At 40.1% G+C, this 21,704-nt stretch overlaps 1 protein-coding gene across 12 annotated transcripts in view; it reads right to left on the bottom strand.

Annotated features, from left to right (window-relative positions):
• The window catches only part of DTNB (dystrobrevin beta), a 208,887-nt gene that overhangs the window by 75,413 nt on the left and 111,770 nt on the right, over nucleotides 1–21,704 (bottom strand). The window lies entirely within an intron of this gene.

The raw sequence follows: 21,704 nt of genomic DNA, 5'->3' as shown, positions 1-21,704 counted from the left end.
AGGAAAAGAAACAAGGACAATGTGTCAAAGACGGTCCCGTGATGGAAGAAGAGATGGGCAGGAAGGCAGCACAGCAGAGTTAAGAAACTGGCAGGCGGGCGGCGCAGAGGGAGGGCAGAAAAGAATGATAGGAAAAGCCCATCAAAATAGACCAAGATTAACACAGGACCAAGCTGGGAGGTGATGGGAAGACGCTGATGCCAGAAGATGCTATGGCTATGGGCAGGACACACGTTTGTCATTGGCATGAAAGGGAAGACCACAGATGAACAAGATGGATTTAGTTTGCATACTTTTGACCAAAACAGGCTGTTAAGTTCTAAATTCTTTTTTTTCTTTTTAATGTTTTGTTTCATTTCTGAGAGAAACAGAGAGAGAGAGAGGGAAAGCAGGGGAGGATCAAAGAGAGAGGGAGACACAGAATCTGAAACAGGCTCCAGGCTCTGAGCTGGCTGTCAGCACAAAGCCAGATGAGGGGCTCGAACCCACGAACCGTGAGATCATGACCTGAGCTGAAGTTGGACGCTTAAGCGACTGAGCCACCCAGGCACCCCAGTACTAAATTCTTTTATTAATGCTTTACTATAATCTTAACAATCAATCCATATTTTATACTCATCCTCTAATTAGAATGCTTTTTTTTTTAAGTAGGCTCTACGCAGTGTGGATCCCAATATGAGACTTGAACTCACAACCCTGAGATCAAGACCTGAACTGAGATCAAGAGTCGGACACTTAACCAAATAGCCACCTGGACAACCCTAGAATGCTTTCTTTTATAACCTAATCCAAATTTAAATTTGAAGATAAGTACATTTGATAAATCGTCTGTAGTGCTAGTTTTCTGGACTCAAGGTATATTGCTCCTTCTCAAGAAAGTCTTAAAAGAATGAATCCAAACTTACCAAAAGTTTGCTCTTCTCCCTCCCAACCAAGTTCAGCTACAAAGGGTTACGGTCTTGCACTAGAACCACATGACTATTACTAAATATTACTCCTGGGAAATCTCTCACTTCCTTTCCTAAACTAAAAGAAGTAGTTTTCAGAAAAATTTGTCCATCAAAGCCAAAAGAGAAGCAGAAAAGTCCTTCTTTCATATTTAGGTGCTTGGGAGCTAGCTCCTGGTTTCTCCTTATATTTAAGTGCCGAGTTAATTATGTAAAGTGCTTTTGTAAAGGTTATACTTGGCAAATCTTGGTGAATACTAAAGGATCAGAGCCACGGCTTTGCAGGTTTTATAATACACTCAGAAACACAAGGGAAAATTTTCAGGTATAGCCAAAGACTACCTACCTATCTATCTCTATACCTATTTATTTATACACTCCTCTTTTTTTTTTTTTAACCAATTTTATTTCTGGGTAGGGAAATACGTTTTTTGAGAGGGAGAGAGTGAGAGAAAGCACATGGGGTGGGGGCAGAGGGGGGAGAGAGAATCCCAGCCAGGCCCCATGCTGTCAGCGCAGAGCCCAATGTACAGCTTGATCCCACAAACCGTGAGATCATGACCTGAGCCAGATGCTTAACCAGCTGAGCTACCCAGGCGCCCTGGGAAATATTTTTAATGGTCTTCCATTTAACGAAGAGGATCAAAGGTGGAAAGTAATTTGCAGGGAACAAATTTAGGTCTCTTGACTTTTAAGCCACAGTACCATGTTTATTTGTTACATGTTCCTCCCTTTATCTGACAAGTTGCAAAGTAAGACATTCAGAATTGAAATATGCTTTTCTAGACTAGAATTTAATAACACATTACATATCTCCCCACCCATCTTCCAGGCAGATATCCAATACTGTGCCCCAAACTTGCAAGCCTCTTAATGCCAGTGGCTGTGCTGAGTTATAATCAATCAATAAATCAATTGTTTTAGGCTGACTAATAATAAAAATGAATACACAGAGATTAACTTAATTTTAGTCCTAAAGGACTAAATGTCCAAATGGACCAAGGAAGCAATTCCTATGAGAGAAACAAATCCAGCATCACAGCTTTTCATCCTTGAGGGCACCAGAAACATTCTGGTCCTGAAAACAGAATGGGCTTTGCTCCTTTAATATATTATTATTAGTGACCCATTTTCCCAAATAAGATAAGGACATGTTCATGCTTTCAGAACTAATACAGTTACCTAGTATTTTTCAATATTGAAGATACTACTGCATTCAATTTCCTTTCTGACATTCTCAGAGGAAAAAGGACAATAGAAAAAAATTATTTTAATTTCTTACACATGGATCCATGTGATAAAATTTCATGATTTGTAGTATATTGTTTGGTCTGATGCCTCAAGAGTTAACAATCATCTCATCTCTTGGCAGATATCACACTCAATTATTATCTTTTTTTCAAATGTTTATTTATTTTGACACAGAGAGAGAGTGCAAATGGGAGAGGGATGGAGAGAGAGGGCGAGAGAGAATTCCAAATAGGGCTTGATCCCACAAAGTGTGAGCCAAAATCAAGAGTCAAAACTCAACAAACTGAGCCCCATGCTTAATTATTATCTTTTAGCACACATAGTAAAGCCTCTTCTCTAATAGTCAGAACCAGACAGTATGACTACATTGTAAGTTGGAAGCTAATCATAACCCCCCAAAACTTCATATCCTTTGTGAAATTCTAGCACATTTTCCCAGAGAAATGTGTTTAGAGTCCAAGTTGAAAGAGGAATTTGAATACATAAAAGGGGGGGGGGGTCTTTACTTAGGATCTCCCACTAGACCCACAATTCACTGTGAAAACCAACAATTCAGATACGGTCTTCGGAGGTATATGTAACACACCAAAAATGACTTCTGGCTTAAAATTTTTTTCATATTTCCTGGAGAACACAGCTGAAAAAAAAAACCAAACACTTCCAGGTGTGAAGTAGACATTACTGGTACCAGTTTCAGAAACTTACAAAGTGGAACTGACACAACTCATCAGATCAGCTTTGTTGGTCTTCTTCACCATGCAGAACCCTGGTGAATACCTCGAGCATGTCACCAGATGTTCTGTATCTTCCTTTGGTGAAGATCTCAACAAGGCATCCTTAGACGCTTATGAGTTCCCTGATAAACAAATAACCACCAACCATCTCTTGGTACAAATTTGGGAGGTTCCTTCCTTGTTCATAAGACATGGCCAATCTTTTGAGGAGGAGATAGAAACAGATGGATGATACAGAGAGAAGGCAATCTGCTAGGCAGAAGTGGTAGATCTTGGAGAGAATTTTAAAAATTTGAATCAAAAAGAAAGAAGCATTCTTCCTGGGTTAAGTAAGACTATCTTCATCTCAATAACCAAATTATATATTGACAAAGACAGGTATGTAAACAGATCATCACACAATGCAAAGTAGTGAAAGCAGCAACAAGTACAGACCAGAAGTTGAGGAGTCAAATGAAAAGCAGTTACTCCTGCATGGAGGAATGAGAGGCAACAGTAGTGAGGGTGAAGTAACACTGAGAAGTTTCTCAGATACAGAAAAAAAAAGTTAAGGGCACCCTAGATGGATGAAACGGTATGGAAAAAGGCACAGAAACCCAAAAGTACATGGCATATTTGGGTTTGACTTATTTGGCTGGACTCAAAGGCACTTGAAGGGGGAGAGGGTAGCTGAAAATGGCTCTGGAGAAGTAGATTAGGGCCAGGATGTTAATGAAGCCTGTTCTACCACAAGCTAAGAAGTTTGGAGTTTATACTACAGGCAATGGGGGAAGCATGGAAAGCTTTTATGCCAAAGGATGATATATCTATAGATGAGCTTTGAAAAGATGACCCAATGGGGCACCTGGATGGCTCAGTGGGTTAAGCGTCCAACTTCAGCTCAGGTCATGATCTCATGGTTCGTGGGTTTGAGCCCCGTGTCGGGCTCTGGGCTGACTGCCAGCTCAGAGCCTGGAGCCTGTTTCGGATTCTGTGTCTCCCTCTCTCTCTGGCCCTCCCCAACTCACACTGTCTCTCTCTTTCAGAAATAAATAAAAAAAACATTAAAAAAAAAAAAAAAAGATGGCGGATCAGCACGGAAATCCAGAGCTTGGCTCGTCCCTGAAATGCAGCTAGATCAGCACCAAAACATTTCACACACTTAGAAAATTGATCTCAGGATTAATACAACAATCTGTATACCTTGAGCCACAGAACTGGGTAGGTAACCAGTGCGAAGAGGTGAACTGGGAGAAAAGCCAATGAGGGTAGGGAATTGTTTTTGCAGAGAGAGGACAGAGAAAGGGGAAGAGTGTGGTGCACTGGGAGAGTGCAAGAAAAACACTCCCCCAAAAGAGAGAAAGAGAGAGAGTAAAAACACTTGCAGGGGACTGAACAAGAAATTTGTTCCCCACAACCACCGACAGGAAGAAAGGAGAGGGTTTCCATAGCACCAGGATTCTATCTACAGTGGAGCATGGACTCTGAGGCTCTGGAGCTGAGTGCTTGGCAGGGCTGTGGTGGGGAACCGGGCTGAATCCCCAGGAGCAGGCCACGGGGTCTGCCACACGGGTGCCACACGGGGAGAAGCAGTTCCCCTGCTTGGAGTGCATTTGGTAGAGGCCATATGGCCTCCCCACAGGCGAAGATCCCAGCACACCCCAGAGAGCAGCCATGTTTGCTGGGATTGGGACAAAGACGCCAGAGCGTGGTGAGACCTCGTGCTGGCGGTGTGCTGTGATTTGCCATAATCGCTGACCTGCTGCCACTAGGCAATCGCAGGAATGCTTTCTGGGCCAGCTGGCACCTGCCATTGCTCAGTAAGACCCTCTCCTGGGAGTTAGTGGGTCCAAGCCAAAGTGGGGAGAGGGGGGAGTCTCTGAAGTGTGGGGTTTTGAAACACAATCCCATGTGAGAAAAAACTCAGTCTATGAGGTCAGCACTCCCTTGATTCCAAAACCAGACAAAGACCCCACTAAAAAGGAGAACTACAGAGCAATTTCCCTGATGAACATGGATGCAAAATTCCTCAACATGATACTAGCAAGAGTTATTAAAAGAATTAAAAGAATTAGAAGACTTATTCACCATGATCAAGTGGGATTTATTCCTGGGATGCAGGGCTGGTTCACCTCAAATCAATCAAGGTGATACATCACATTAATAAAAGAAAGGATAAGAACCACATGATCCTCTCAATACATACAGAGAAAGCACTTAATAAAATATAGCGTCCTTTCTCAATTAAAAACCCTCAAGAAAGTAGGAATAGAAGAATCATACCTCAAGATCACAAAAGCCATATATGAAAGACCTATCACTAATATCATCCTCAAAGGGGAAAAACTGAGAGCTTTCCTCCTAAGTTCAGGAACATGACAAGAATGTCCGCTCTCACCACTATTATTCAACATAGTGTTGGAAGTCCCAGCCTCAGTCATCAGACAACACAAAGAAATATAAGGCAAGCAAGGAGGAAGCCAAGCTTCCACTTTTCACAGATGATATGATACCTCATTTGGAAAACCCAAAAGACTCCACCAAAAAACTCCTAGAACTGTTCCATGAATTCAGCAAAGTCACAGGACATAAAATGTACAGAAATTGGTTACATTTCTGTCCACCAATAATGAAACTGCAGAAAGAGAAATCAAGGAATTGATTCCATTTATAACTGCACCAAAAATCATAAAATACCTAGGAATAAAACCCAATGAAAGAGATGAAAAATCTATACACTGAAAACTATGCAAAGCTTATGAAAGAAATTGGAGACACAATAAAATGGAAAAACATTCAATGCTCATGGATTGGAAGAACAAATATTGTTAAAATGTTGCCAAAGGAATCTACATATTCACTGCAATCCCTATCAAAATAATTCCAACATTCTTCACAGAACAAACAACCTAAAATTTGTATAGAACAGAAAAGACCTCAAACAGCCAAAGCAATCCTGAAAAAGAAAACCAAAGCTAGAGGTTTTCTAGCCATCACAATTCCAGACTTCAAGCTGTATTACAAAGCTGTATCATCAAGACAGTATGGTAGTGGTACAAAAACAGACACACAGATCAATGGAACAGAATAGAATCCAGAAATGGACCCACAAATGTATGGCCAACTAATTTTTGACAAAGCAGGAAAGAATATCCAATGGAAAAAAGACCATCCCTTCAGCAAATGGTGCTGGGAAAACTAGACAGCTCCATGCAGAGAAATGAACCTAGACCACTTTCTTACACCATTAACAAAATTAAACTCAAAATGGATGAAAGATGTAAACATAAGACAGGAAGCCATCAAAGTCCTAGAGGAGAAAACAGGCAACAACCTCTTTGGCCTCGGCTGCAGCAACTTCTTATTTGACGTGTCTCCAGAGGCAAAGGAAACAAAAGCAAAAGTGAACTACTGGGACCTCATCAAGATAAAAAGCTTCTGCACAACGAAGGAAACAGCAAAACTAAAAGGCAACCGATGGAATGGGAGAGGATATTTGCAAATGATATATCAGATAAAGGGTTAGTATCCAAAATTTATAAAGAACATATCAAAATCAACACCCAGAAAACAAATAATCCAGTAAAGAAATGGGCAAGAGACATGAACACTTTTTCAAAGAAGACATCCAGATGGCCAACAGACATATGAAAAGATGCTCAACATCACTTATCATCAGGAAAATACAAATCAAAACTACAATGTGATACCACCTCACACCTGTCAGAATGGCTAAAATTAACAACTCAGGCAACAACAGATGCTGTGGAGGATGCAGAGAAAGAGGATCTCTTTTGCACTGCTGGTGGGAATGCAAACTGGTGCAGCCACTCTGGAAAACAGTATGGAAGTTCCTCAAAAAATTAAAAATAGAACTACTCTACGACCCAGCAATACAAAAATGCTGATTTGAAGGGGCACATGCACCCCAGTGTTTATAACAGCACTATCGACAATAGCCAAAGTATGGAAAGAGCCCAAATGCCCATCAACTGATAAATGGATAAAGAAGGGGCACATGAGTGGCTCAACTGGTTAAGTGTCCAACTTTGGCTCAGGTCTTAATCTTGTGGTTTGTGAGTTCAAACCCCACAACGGGCTCTGTGGGGACAGCTCGGAGCCTGGAGCCTGCTTCAGATTCTGTGTCTCCCCCTCTCTCTGCCCCTCCCATGTTCATGCTCTGTCTCTCTCTGTCTCTCAATAATAAACAAACATTATTATTTTTTTAATGTTTTATTTATTTCTGAGAGAGAGAGAGACAGCATGAGCAGGGGAGGGTCAGAGAGAGAGGGAGATACAGAATCTGAAACAGGCTCCAGGCTCTGAGCTGTCCACACAGAGCTTGACGCGGGGCTCGAACCCAAGAACCGTGAGATCATGACCTGAGCCGAAGTCGGATGCTTAACCGACTGAGCCACCCAGGCGCCCCAATAAACAAACATTTAAAAAAATTTTTTTAAATGGATAAAGATGTGGTACATATAAACAATGGAATATCACCACTTTCAACAATGTGGATGGAACTAGATTGTATTATGCTAAGCAAAAGAAGTCAGAGAAAGACAAATATCATGACTCACTGGTATGTGTAATTTAGGAAACAAAACAAACAAACAGAGGAAGGGAAAGAAAAATAAGATAAAGAAAGGGTGACAAACCATAAGAGACTCTTAATACAGAGAACAAACTGAGGGTGCTGGTGGGGTTTTGGATGAGGGGATGGGCTTAATGAATGATGGGCATTAAAGAGGGCACTTACTGGGATGAGCATTGGGTGTTATATGTAAGTAATGAATCACTAAATTCTACTCCTGAGGGGCGCCTGGGTGGCTTAGTCGGTTAAGCGTCCGACTTTTCGCTTAGGTCATGATCTCGCAGTTCGTGGGTTCGAGCCCCGCGTCAGGCTCTGTGCTGACTGCCAGCTCAGAGCCTGGAGCCTGTTTCAGAGTCTGTGACTCCCTCTCTCTCTGACCCTCCCCTGCTCACGCTGTCGCTCTCTCTCCTAGAAATCAATTAAAAAAAAAAAACATTAAAAAAAATTCTACTCCTGAAATTATTATTACACTATATGTTAACTACCTTGGATTTAAATAAAATTTAAAAATTAAAAAAATATAATGTTTACAAAGATTTTCTAAATGTTCATTTATTTGAGAGAGAGAGAGAGAGAGAGAGAGAGCACGTATGCACACGAGCTACGGGAGGTGCAGAGAGAGGAGAATCCCAAGCAGGCTCCTTGCTGTCAGCACTGAGCCCCACCAATGCGGGCTGAGATCATGACCTGAGCCGAAATCAAGAGTTGGATGCTCAACTGACTGAGCCACCCAGGCGCCCCATAAAGACTTTCTAAATGCTTAGCATATAAGAGGTAAAAAGAGAAACAATAACTACGGTAAGAGCTAACAATTATTGAATGTTTGCTATATATCTATCAGACACTGTGTTTAGAGCTGTAAATATATTATTTATCTTCACAGTAACCCTGTGAATAAAATTATACATACACACAGCATGGTCTCAGCTAAATAATAAAAGTAAACAAAGTAACTGAAGGAAATATGTCCAAATGTTAAGAGAAGTATAATTATGGCCAGCTTTTTCCTTCTATTTATACTTTCCTGTACTTCTCCAAATTCTCTGGTTTAATTTTTCCTCATTTCCAGAGAAAAAGATGCTTAATGTTAAAAAATTATAAAGCAGGGGAAAAAAAAGACAAGAAGTAAAAAGAAGCTATAACACCACTGAGTCAAATTCTCTAAAGTGACCCTATTTTTGTAATCATAAAGAAAGTAAATTGAAAGAAAATGTTTAACTGAGAGGCTGTTGTTAGACAAAAGACCTTTAAATGATTTGAGTAGATACAAAATTATACAACCCCTCAGCACCCTCACCACCACAACCCCCCAAAAGAGTCAAGAAATCATATTAGAGCAGGCACATTATCTCCTGTACCAGACTGTAAGAAATTTGTGTGATTTTTTTTTATCACTGTATTTCAAGTACCTGGCAGAGTATGAAACATGGAACAGGCTTCTGGGAAATATCTGTTGGTCATGAGTCAGCACCATGATGCAGAATACAGAGGAGCGCAGAGTGTGTAAGAAGTAATCTCTCTGTTAAATTCAGGTTTGGTGACACTATTCTTGGAGAATGAAACAATGACATAATTAGCCGTTATATTGGGTACATATACTGGAATTGCCTGCAGCCACAGCAAGTTTTCATTGGTGGCTCCATCATGGAATCAACAGAATGGAGTGTCTTAAAAATAACAACAACAGCATGCCTGTTGAGTGCTTAATGTGTGTCACACTCAGTTCAAACATTTCCCAAGAGTTCACTCACTTAAACCTTACAACCACCAACGAGACAGATACTGTTATTAATGTTATATTACAGATGGAGACACTAAGGCACACTGAGGTCACAGCCAAATCCCGGTATAAGGAGGACTAGAAGCAAGGCAGTACTGCTCTTGGTGTCTGTTCTTAATCATGGTGTCGTGTCTACTGCCTTTGATTACTGCACTTTTAGAAAAGATTACTTAAGACTGTTTAGTCTATAAGTTAAAAACCAAAAGCACTGTGTAGATCACAGTTCTTAAAAAGTTGTTTCTATAGGAAGGTAAAACAATATACACCTGGAGTCGTGTGGGGGTGATTTATGCTCTCCCCTATCGCATCATCAGAGCTCTGTATTATGAATGCCTGTCTGAACTCCGACCACCTGGCTGCAGAGCTCCCATCCGTCACTACTCTAGGCTGCCCCAAGGAAAACTGGATAAGTTAGTATCAACTGTTTCCTTCAAAAACAGATCCCAATTTATTAAGATGAATTTAAAATCTAACCTTAATGTCAGATCTTGTGGATTCCTCATCTCAGCATAAGAAAACAATAGATCTAATGAGCAAATTATTTATTCTATCAGCCAGACTACTGATTAAAAAAAAAAAAAAAAGGAGTTTAACACTGGGCTCAGGACCAATATTGCGTGTAATTATTTGTTTCGGTTTTCTAAGTTGACCTAGATTCAGAGGTCCTGGGCACCTGTAAGTGCTGTCACTTTGCTGTAGGCCCTTTGACAGAACCTATTCTGTAGGAAGTCATCCAGACAGTGAAGATACTTAACCCTACCCCAGACTTTTAAAAGTATTTGCTCACTATCTTGCTCTTCTTCCCAGAATATTCTTCTGTTTGTAGAGGCTAAGGCTGTGATCCTGCAATTCTTTTACCTTGACAGCTACCTGCCAATCACACGCTGGGGGACTTTTTAACCAGATTTTTTTGGTCTGTTTATTACTGTTAGTGTGAAAGGGAAGAAGATTTTTACTATGCTGTATGCTTTCATTTACTTGATGACTGCCCACAACAATGCTTTGCAGATGAAGTACTTAACCATTTTAGTTATCTATTTTTGTAGCCAGCGACGTGCCTTCGATTCTAGACACCTGTGTTGCTTCTGAAATGCTCTTCCCTACTCACTTGGAGCAGGCTACTTTCATCTTTAAGGTTATGCAGCAGATTCCACCATACTTTAAGACAGATTCAAAACCTACCTTGTAGTCTACTTCATTCTTTAATCTATCCAACTATCTAGGGCTTCCTTATCTTTCAAGCAAGTTGTTCTCAGCCCCTGCTTTCCCTAGATACCTACCTGGAATGCCCTTCTTCATAGACTTGGCAAGCTTACACTTTCTCACTTCTCCTGCCAGAGAAATCGCTCCTGAAATTATAGTATCACCACAAAGCCCTTCTGATCACTACAAACTGATCACTACAAACCTTGATAAATAAGCAAGGACTTTATCAATACACAAACTAAAATCCATGGCTCATTCATGCCTAGCACTGTTCAGGGCTTTGAGGAAAAAAAACAAAAAACAAAAATGAAGTTGAAGGTTTTCTCTGCTGACAAGTTTATAAACCAGTCAGTCCTCATAATCATCAGTCATGGCAACAACAGGCATTCAAGCTTCAGCTTAATGTACTGTAATTCTTACATCAAATGTGATTTGACAATTATCATTTACAACCAAAAATGTGTAAAATCATTTATAACAAAGAAAGACAACTTAATTATTTCTGACAATTAACTAAAGACCAGCACCACAAAAGAGCATGAAAAACCCTATGAAGTTAAGAAGATTTCCTAATATTTTACATGTATTTCTTTGCTTTTAGAACACTGGAGAGGGCTGGGGAGGGAAGGGGCAATGAACTAACATTTGTTGAGACTGAGCACTGCATGAGCATTGAGCTAGGTCCTCAGATACATTATCTGAACTCTTGCTACTGCTCATCGTAGTATTTCTATTTTACCAATAAGGAAATAAAGGTCAAAGAAGAGAATTAACAGGTCCCAAGTCACATTAGTAAGTGGCAGAACCAGTACTGGAACCCACTTTTTTCTGGTTCTGAAGCCACTAACAATTCAAATCCACAGACTCACCATCCTACAACAGGCACCCCCGTGTCACCCAAATGAAAATCTCAGATTAGAGCTCTCAGGGAAGAACAGGACCATTGGCTTCAAATCTAACTTGAAATAGCTTAAGTAAAAAACAGGAATTTCCGGAGTATCATCACTAAATGATAACTCAATTCACAAGTCCACTTCATGAAGGGTGGGGGTGCAGCTAGCTTCCAGGACACTGGAATGTCATCGGGACACTGACTCTTATCTTTGCTGAGATCGCACTTTGGGTCAGAGTCTATACAGGTCTCACGGCTTTTTATGCTTAACAAGAAATAGTTTCTGCCTGATACCATAGCTTCACCACTGGAGAATAAAACCTCTTCCCCGAATTCCAATTTGAAATCCCCAGAATACACCTTGAGTCATATGCCCACTCCAGTAGACAGAGGGCCCAAAACTCTGATGGGGAGTTCTCTCAGAACAGCACACCTAGGGCTGAGAGAGGACCAATTCTCTAAAGAGGTTATTGTTCCCAGAAAAAAAAAGGATGCAGAGCGAATCAATGAAAAATATTCCCTTATTTAAAGATTAACTTTCTTCAAAAGTAAAGTGCTACCTGTCAGTGTCCAGGGCCCAGGCACTGTGGGATCTCTGCTGGGGTCATCAGCCTAGACAAATACTACTTTAGGATGAAGGAGTATGTGTTTCTCTCCTCTTTGCCACTAACCTCCAAAATTTAGTAGTCGATAAAACTATTCACACCCCCCCACACTGAAACAATATATGATCTAATAAGAAAACCAGTTTATGTAACTATTCCATTATGATGAGGCAAATACACGGGAGTTACAATGATCTGTAATAATAGCTCTGGTGAAAATATTAAGGAGGACAGATTCTAAGATCCTTTTTATCTCTCTGATTCTCTTACTCTCTCAAAAAGCACCCTGCCTCTTGACAATAGTCATGACAAATGCAGATCATATTTATGCCCCTTCAGTAGCGTGATGCTTTGTTCTTTATTTCTACATACCAGACCAACCATCCCCGTTACTCTGCTATGTTCTATGGTTATCCGCCAAAGCAAAGAAAAAAAAAACCTGCCTTTTGGAAAACCATAATGTTAAAAAATATATATGGTACTGTAAATGAAGTATAAATATGATGTTACATGTTTACAATGAAGTTTCTCTGACTTCTAGGGAAATACATTTCATAATATTGGTCATGTACAATTAATCAAACAGGAGAAAAGATTTCAATTTCTAAACCAACTACTAACAACAAATTCATCAATGTAAAAAAGACCTATGAATAAGACACACATGCTTCAATTTCTGTTTCTAGCAGCTCATCATAGCCATCTGTGGTATAATACTTATAATGAAATATTTCTCAGGAAGGAAACGTTTACCACAAACACGTTCTTACACAGAACTTTCACCACCAGATGACAGCTAGAGGGACCCTAAGGAACCCAGATACCTTGCTCTACTCTGGAAAGCACAGAATTATAACATGAATTACTGAATTAGTAAATTATTTAGTACTATTGATCAGTTTAACATTATTATATTGAAAAAGCAGGGACAGGGTCGTAACAAGCCAGATAACTAAATCAACAGAAATGTACTCTTTTATTTTAAAAACCTTTCCACACTGAATCCCTCTTTCTTTGTTCTCTTTATTCATTAAACTTAGATAGGAAGTTAATACTCTATACAGATGTCAACTCCTGTATTTCTAGAAAGATGAGAAAAGATAGCAACTTAAAAACTTCAACAAGTTTCTTTTCTCAGAGAGGTCAATGCATGGTGCAAAAATGTCATTTCCTGACCTGTTCAAATGGTTGTTACTAAAATCTGTGTTCAAAAATGGAAACAGATATATTATTAGGGAAGACACACTGATGCTCAGGTATTTTTACAATGAACCAGACAGGAAAGGATTAACAGCGGGCTTTCCCTTTATAATAAATGCCTGGGAAGTTCCAGAGGCTCTTGCACCCTGCCAAAAGTAAACAAAATCATCATCAGCCCAGCAGCTCAAGCAGCAAAAACATAAAGGCAAGGAAAAGCTATCAAACCTTTACGTTCTGTAGCAAATGCCTCTTCTCTCTCTATGGACCTGACATCTAGTGTATTACAGTGCTGTTGTCTCTAAGGAAACAGAGCAATCGCATGATGAAAAATCTTCTCCATGAGGTAGTTTATCCCACGGAGCATTTTGGGGAGAGTAGGTACAAGCGAACAATTCATTATTAGAAGACAAACACACGTCTGCACTCCGTCAGCAAGCCCATCAAGCAGTCGAGTACGGCCAATGACGGAAAGGCAGATATCGCACACAGAGTAGGTGCCACTCCTTGGAAGCGGAAACATGAAACACACCTCTTGCAAGAGAATCCAAGTTCCGGGGCAAATTACTGACCCAGTTATCCAGTCAGCAATTCCGTTCTGATGGGGTCATTAAGGAGCATCCCCCTACCTCCTCTCCTCGTTGTCAAATGCTTGATAGGAAGGCGGCCTGTGGTACTGTACCTGTCAAGCAATCTGTATGTAGGATTGGGAGAAGGGAGAACTAGGAAGCCTTGGTGTTTAGTCTTGTTGAGGAGGAGTTAATGGGAACGGTAGCAGACTGACAAAAATAGGCGACGGTGCTACCTACCCCTCGGATGTGAAGAGCTCCTTGCTTCGTAAGGGCAGCTCATCAGAGGGCAGCTGAAAAGGGCTGTACGGTGTGAGCCGCCGACGGGCTTTCAGGGACACCTCCAACAGGGCACTCCCAGGATGAGGACGGCCCTGACACTCTGAGTCATCCTGTGCCCTCCTGTCTCTTTCATGTCGTCAGCAGCCCTTACACCTGTCTGGTCCGGGTGTCCGTCTCCACCGGCATCCCCACACTGCAGTCGCCGGCTGGTGTTAACGTCAATAACGTTGTAGGGGCTTTCTGTTAGTCCGCTGCTGTCCCGAGAACTTTTGATTGTTACTCATCTGATGTAGCACGGCTAAAATTACTTTCCTAAGAACAGCTCTCACAGGCCATTCTGCTCCAAACCATTGATTCCCTACCATTCTCCCGAATGAGGACAAACACTTTCCTTTCTGCAGTCACTGCCCAGACAATACAGCCTCAGTCTCCCTGTCTGTCTTAATTTTTACCACTTCCTTATACTTCCTAAGTGTCTGGGCAAAAATGCTACATAGGCCCTGAAGTTCTCCGCCACGGTAAAACAAAAACAAAACAAAATGGTAAAAGATATATAAGTGCTACACGAAAAACAGGAACAAGTCAAAATGAAACCCAGACTAACAACCTAAGTGCCTAGCAAAGGATTCTATCATTTGCTGAGATGAACGAAGAGGCAAGAAAAGACAACACATCAGACAGCTAACTGGTTAATATAAACACTTTGAAATCAGTTTTAAAAGCCTGAAGTGCAAAACGGATGTGTGCGTTTGAATGCCTGGCAGAAAATGAAAGAGTTGATTTATATGATATATCAGAAATAAAATAAAAACAAAATAGCAGTGACATAATATCTCTCACAGCTACAAACTCTGAGGACAGACAAAGGGGAGCAGAGCACAGAATGTGATGAGCAGGGTGAATAGCAATGGGTAAAATTAATTTTGGGGGGAAAAAAGAACTACAGTACAACAGAGATCGAAGTACCTTAACTTTATAACAGAAACGCAGCGAGGGGGAAGAAAGGTGTGGGGAGTGAAAAGAACGCGTGTGTGGGAGAGGTGGGTTCTTGTTCTCATTCCAGTACTAAGCTGACTAAGTGACCGACGTGACTCTGCACAATGAAGCCCTTTGTGCCTCAGCTAACTGGTCTGTGGAATGAAGGGAGTTGGTTCTAGGACAGTGGCTTCCACATGTGTTCCCTGGACACCAAAAGATCCCACGAGGTGCTTCCGTCCCCAGGTCGGAGGGGAAGAGGATCAGATCTCAACCTCATTTCCATAAAAGCAGTTCCACCTCCATTCCACATGAAACATCATGTAAACAAAATATTCCACTCCTGCTTTTTAAAAAAAAGGTTTTTTTATTTTTTATTTTTTTACATTTTTAATTTATTTTTGAGAGACATAGTGAGACAGACTGTGAACAGGGGAAGGGTAGAGAGAGAGAAGGAGACACAATCCAAAACAGGCCCCAGGCTCCAAGCTGTCAGCACAGAGCCTGACACGGGGGCTTGAACCCCACGAACTGTGAGATCATGACCTGAGCTGAAGTCAGACACTCAACCGACTGAGCCACTCAAGCAGCCCCCAAAAGTTTAAAAACTCCTTCCCTTACTACAAAATTTAAATGAGAAGTCTCTGCTATACTCATGCACAATAGCCCTTCTTTTCCTATACAGGACTTATCATGGTTTGCAATGATATGTAGTTAGCTTTGACTTCTTACTTGGTCTCACTTAAGAGGCTGTCAACTTCCTGAGAACAGGGCCCACAAAGTTGATTGCACCCCTGGGTTCACACCGCATACCTAACACCATGGCTGGCATACAATTGTTGAGCATGGTGCTCAGCAATATGGGTTCAATAATGACATTTTATGATTCTACTTACAATTCTAATCTACGTTCTAAATCCAAAAGTGCAAACTGGTGAAGGGCTCACTTGAATTTTATTATTTTTTTAATGTTTTATTTATTTCTGAGAGAGAGAGGCACAGCACGAGCAGGGGAGGGTCAGAGAGAGAGGGAGACACAGAATCTGAAGCAGGCTCCAGGCTCTGAGCTGGCTGTCAGCACAGCCCAACGCAGGGCTTGAACCCATGAACCGTGAGATCATGACCTGAGCTAGTCGGACACTTAACCGACTGAGCCACCCAGGCACCCCTGAATTTTATTTTTTATTTAATTTTTTTGAGAGTGAAAGGGATAGCGCAAGAGGAGGAGAGGCAGAGAGAGAGAGAGGAAGAAAGAGAATGAGAATCCTGCAGAGGCTCTATGCTGTTGGAAGTCCGACGTTGGGCTCAATCCCATGAACTATGAGATCATGACTTGAGCTGAAATCAAGAGTCAGACGCTTAACTGACTGAGCCACTCAGGCACCTCCTCACTTGAATTTCAAACTGACAATATGTATTCAAAGGAGAGCTGATGGCCAGGCCATTTGGGATGGCGAGAACATGGGAGGAGGAGGCCTCGCGATGACGAAACGGTGTGTTCGGGGGTGTGCCTGAGCACATGAACACAGTAGCACTTCTTATGCAGACTAAACGCATCAGGCCAGCGATGCCTGTTAAAGCAGTCTTGGTATTTAATTTCTGGGCCAAAAGAATCTAAAAGTAATTTGAAATGCCCTAATACATTAGGGAGTTTGCAAGGGGAATAAAGAATCACACACCATTCATTAAATGTGTATCAAAGTCTCTGCTGGAAAGGCCACACGGAGACCTTTGAAGACAGTGCTGTGACAGTGAATTATAAATCAGCTAAAGAAGTAGTGGAGAGACTTCAGGTTCAAGGTGGCAAGTTGAGCACATGCAGAGAGCTTACCCTACTACACCAAAGAAAAACTATTTGAAAATATAAAAATAAATTGATGCATACATAGCTAGAAGCAAAGCAAAAAAGGGAAATTCTTTAAATCCAAAAAAAAAAAAAAAAAAAAAAGAAGATGTACCCCCGAAAGAAGAAAATAAACAAGAAGCCACTGTGGCGAGTAAGGGCTGTGCTAAGCTTCCCTACCCCCACACAAGGACTGCTGCCTCCTTTGAGGAAAGCTGGAAGAAATTAACACCCCCTCCCAAAAAAAAAACAGAGAAAAATTAGTATTTTTAGGGGCACCTGAGTGGCTCAGTCGGTTAAGCGTCCGACTTCAGCTCAGCTCACGATCTCACGCTTCATGGGTTCAGGCCCTGCGTCGGGCTCTGTGCTGACAGCTCAGGGCCTGGAGCCTGCTTCGGATTCTGTGTCTCCCTCTCTCTCTGACCCTCCCCTGCTCACGCTGTCTCTCTCTCTCTCAGAAATAAATAAAACATTAAAAAAATTAGTATATTTGATACCCTCAGGCACCTAAAGCATAGAAAACATTTATAAAATATTTTTTTTAAGTTTATTTATTTTGAGAGAGAGAAGGGGGGGGCACATGTGAGTGGGGAAAGTGCAGAGAGAGCGAGAGAGAGAATCCCAAGCAGGCTCTGCACTGTCAGCGCAGAGCCGAAAGTGGGGCTCAATCCCATAAACCATGAGATCATGGCCTGAGTCAAAGTCAGATGCTCAACCGACTGAGCCCCCCAGGTGCCCCATATCCATAAAATGTTCTGAAAAATAACCAATTAGAGATTTTAAAAATGAAAATCATAATAATTGAGATTTTAAAAAATTCCAAAGACAGGATGAAAATAAGCCAGAAACCNACTGGATGAATATAAGCCTGAAACCAATGTAAGGCTGATTGTACATTTTCTGTAAAAGTTAAGAAACATGAGAACAAAATCCAGTTGTAAAGTCTCTATCTCAGAGTTCCAGAAAGACCAAAGAGAATGAAGTGGAGACAATTGTATCTGAAACAGATAATGGCTGAGAATTTTTCAGAACTGATGAAAGATATGAGCCTTTAGAGAATAAGAATCCTTTGAGTAATAAAACAAATTAAATAAATAGAAATAAACTTAAAAAAGAGCTCCTAGCCAGATGGATTACATAGTAGGACTATATTTAAAAAATTATAAATAAAAAAATAAAATAAAATAGTAAATTATAGTAGGGGCATGCAGGGGCACCTGGCTGGCTCAGTTGGTTAAGTGTCCGACTTCAGCTCAGGTCATGATCTCACGGCTGGTGAGTTTGGGCCCCAGTGTCGGGCTCTGTGCTGACAGCTCAGAGCCTGGAGCCTGCTTTGAATTCTGTGTCTCTCTCTCTCTCTGTCCCTCCCACACTTGTGCTCTGTCTCTCTGTCTCTCTTAAAAATAATTAACAATGTTAAAATTTTTTTCAAATTATAGTAAAAAGTATAGCACTAATGTTATAAAGGAAACCCTAAAAGTTACTATAAAATATGAGAGATTCAACAGAAAGGAAGGAGAATCAGAATGTTATCAGCAAAAATGGTTACAAAATAATAGAGGAATAATACCTTCAAAGAATGAAGGGAAAACTTCTTTCGGCTGGATTTAGAAAATTATCATTCCATAGTGAGGGTATGCCACAACAATTAGGAAAGAAAAAGAAAATATACCCAAATTGTAAAGGAAGAAGTAAAACTATCTCTATTTGCAGATAACACGATCTGATATATAGAAAACCCTAAAAGACCCANGGGGAAAAAAAAAAAAAAAAAAAAAAAAAAAAGAATCCATCAAAACCCAAACAACCCCCCCCAAAACTATTAGAGCTAATAAGTTCAACAAAGTCACAGAACAAAAGGCCAAGAAAAATAAACTAGCAATGAATAATCCAAAAATGATATTAAGAAAACAATTTCATTTACAACAGCATAAAAAAAATACTCAGGAATAAATTTAATCAAAGAAACAGACTTTTTGTACACTGAAACTATAAAATATCACTGAAGGAAATTAAAGGTCTAAAAAAAAGGAAAGCCATTTCATGTGCATGGACTGGCAGATCTAATAGTGTGAAGATGTCAACAGTCCCCAAATTGATCTACAGATTCATTGCAATCCCTATCAAAATCACAGCTGCCTTTTTTATAAAACTGGACAAGTTGATCCTAAGTTCATAAGGAAAAATGAGAAATATAAAATAGCCAAAACAATCTTTCAAAAGAACAAAATTTCAGGATATGTATTTTCCAATTTCAACTTGTATTAGTATGTTCAAAGGTTCAGAGATATTCATAAATAATCCATTATTCTCTCTAGTTACAGAAAAATCCCTAATATATTAAATTATTTGGCTTTGAATAAGTTTCTAAACCTAAACACTGCAAGCACTGGGCAACAGGTCATGAAGGCTTTTTAATTATTATCTAAGTGATACGTCTCACTGCCACGGGCTCCAAGCCCCACGCCTCTGTTTTGTCTGTTGGAAAGCCCAGCATCGAGGTGCAGCTGACATTGGCACTGGGGTAGCCCCCTCGCTCAAGGTCTTCACTGTCACTATTCCTACTCTGCCACCATAACAAAGGTTGGGGACAACGACAGACAGACGCAATCACCAGAAGCTGAAGAATGCTCCCGTAGACAGAAGCATGTGTTAGGAGTCTAGGGTGTTTTTTATTTTGAAGATGTTAAATTTTTAGATCCACCAATACTTTTTCACTTGTAACTTACTCCCACTGTATCCACATCAGCAAGACATTTGACTTGATTCATTTAAAGGTTTACATGTTCAAGTTAGTTTTTGGAGATCCTTTCTTGGGAAAGATTGCCTTCCCCTATTTTTAAAAAAGAAAACATATATCAAAAGCTTGTTGCTACTTGTACTTCTACTTATCCCATTTCTCTCCTTCCTCCCACTGCTACTTAACATTTAAGGACACAATAGTTTAGAAACAGAATTTTGTTTCATTTCCATGACTCAATTTCATCCAACTCTTTGAATGCATCTTTGATATCCGTGTCTTCGTCATCACTAAAGGTTCTCTGAGTACACAGTTCTCCAGAGTACATCATGGTCATTTCTGTCCAAATTGCTAAGAAACAATTTCTCTGTATCTAATGCTCTTAATGGAAAATGTACCACAGCTTCTCCCATAATATTCAGCCAGCTGGCATTTCCATCTATAGTCACTTAATGTATTTTTTATTTTTAAAATTAAATTTAATCTTTTTTACACACATAATTAATAAACTTGATCTAATGGGAATACCGGGAACACTGCCCTCAATAATCTGAGACTCTTTTAAAACAAACAGAAGATATTCAGAAAAATTGCTCAGATACTTAGCCCTAAAAGAAATCTCAACTCTACCAAAGAATCTATATCATACAGAATACCACCTCTGACCAAAATTCAATAATATCAGAAAGCATCAAAGAATACTCCCAAAAGTCTCATGTGTTTAGAAATTTTGAAAAATCACCTTAGGGGCACCAGGCTGGTTCAGTCAGAAATGCAAGTGGCTCTTGATTTTGGGGTCATGAGTTTGAGTCCCATGTTGGGTATAGCTTATAAATAAGTAAACTTAAAAATAATAAAATAAAAAAAAAATTCCCTTAACTCTGCATGTTAGGAAAAAAAAATTTTTTAAACTCAATGAACTGAATAATCATCTAATGAAGAAACTAGTAACAGGATTTGACTCTTACATGCTTTCTCTTTTTTTTTTTTTTAGGTTAATTTATTTATTTTGAAAGAGAGAGAGAGAGAGCACGCATGAGCAGGGGAGGGGCAGAGAGAGAAAAAGAGAGAGAGAATCCCAAGCAGACTCCACCACCGTCAGCACAGAGTCCAACGCAGGGACTGAACCCACGAACCGCGCGAGATCACAACCTGAGCTGAAGTTGACCTGAGCTTAATTAACCAACTGAGCTACCCAGGTGCTGCTGCTTCTCTCTATCTAAACGTTACCTCTAAATTGTCAATTCCCAAATTTATGCTTCCAAACTTTATACACATGAACACCCTCCAGACATATATAAACTGCCTACATCTCTATTTGGGTATCAAAAAAAAAACCCTGAACATGTCCAAAATGGAGCTCTCATTCTACCCAAACTTGTTTCACCTTTAGGTATCCTTATCTCTAGTTTTTCCAGTTGTTCAGGCCATATTGACTTCCTTCTCTCATACTCGGCGTCCAATCTGTCAGCAACATTTTTATCTCTCCATATTACACCACTTCTAGACTTTTAAGCTCTCAAAAGGTCTGAGTTTACACAGATGATATCAATGGCAATTTGATCAATTTCTTAAAATGAAGATGTTAAATACTCATCTCAAGAAACTCAATGGAGAAGCTGTTAACAGGAATGTTTTTCTTGTGATAAACTGGACACAGGAAATGAGTGAAAAATAACAGCTGGACTTAGAGAGAATTAAACATGAGGTGGTGACAGCTGGGAAGAAATGACTAAAGAGAAAGAAGCCACTTAAATTCCAAAATGAATTCCATTAAAAAAGTGAAAAACCAAAGAGGAGGACTGTTCGATAATATTTAGCAGAATAGTTCCTGAAATTCATGCTTGAAGGTAAAATGTCCAACTTTACCGGTAAGATGATCCATTAACATTATCCAAAAGGGGAAAAATAAGTAAGACAAAAGAGAGAGGTTACTCTACCAAAGGAGCAGATGCCTTATTGTGACCTTATCTTGCCCTTTAGGATTATTTTGAATAGTAAAATAAAACCTCTCCAAAAGCTCATAAAAAATAAATACAGATTTTTACAATCTAAGTAGCCTTTCCTTCATTGCCTTCCAAAGTTTCAATAAGCTCAGCAAAGTCATAAC

This window comes from Crocuta crocuta, unplaced genomic scaffold (assembly GCF_008692635.1).
Source record: "Crocuta crocuta isolate KB4526 unplaced genomic scaffold, BGI_CrCroc_1.0 scaffold246, whole genome shotgun sequence".
In the NCBI taxonomy this organism is placed as follows: Eukaryota; Metazoa; Chordata; class Mammalia; order Carnivora; family Hyaenidae; genus Crocuta; species Crocuta crocuta.
The sequence above is the reverse complement of the archived record's forward strand: the minus strand, read 5'-3'. Positions and strand labels throughout refer to the sequence as shown.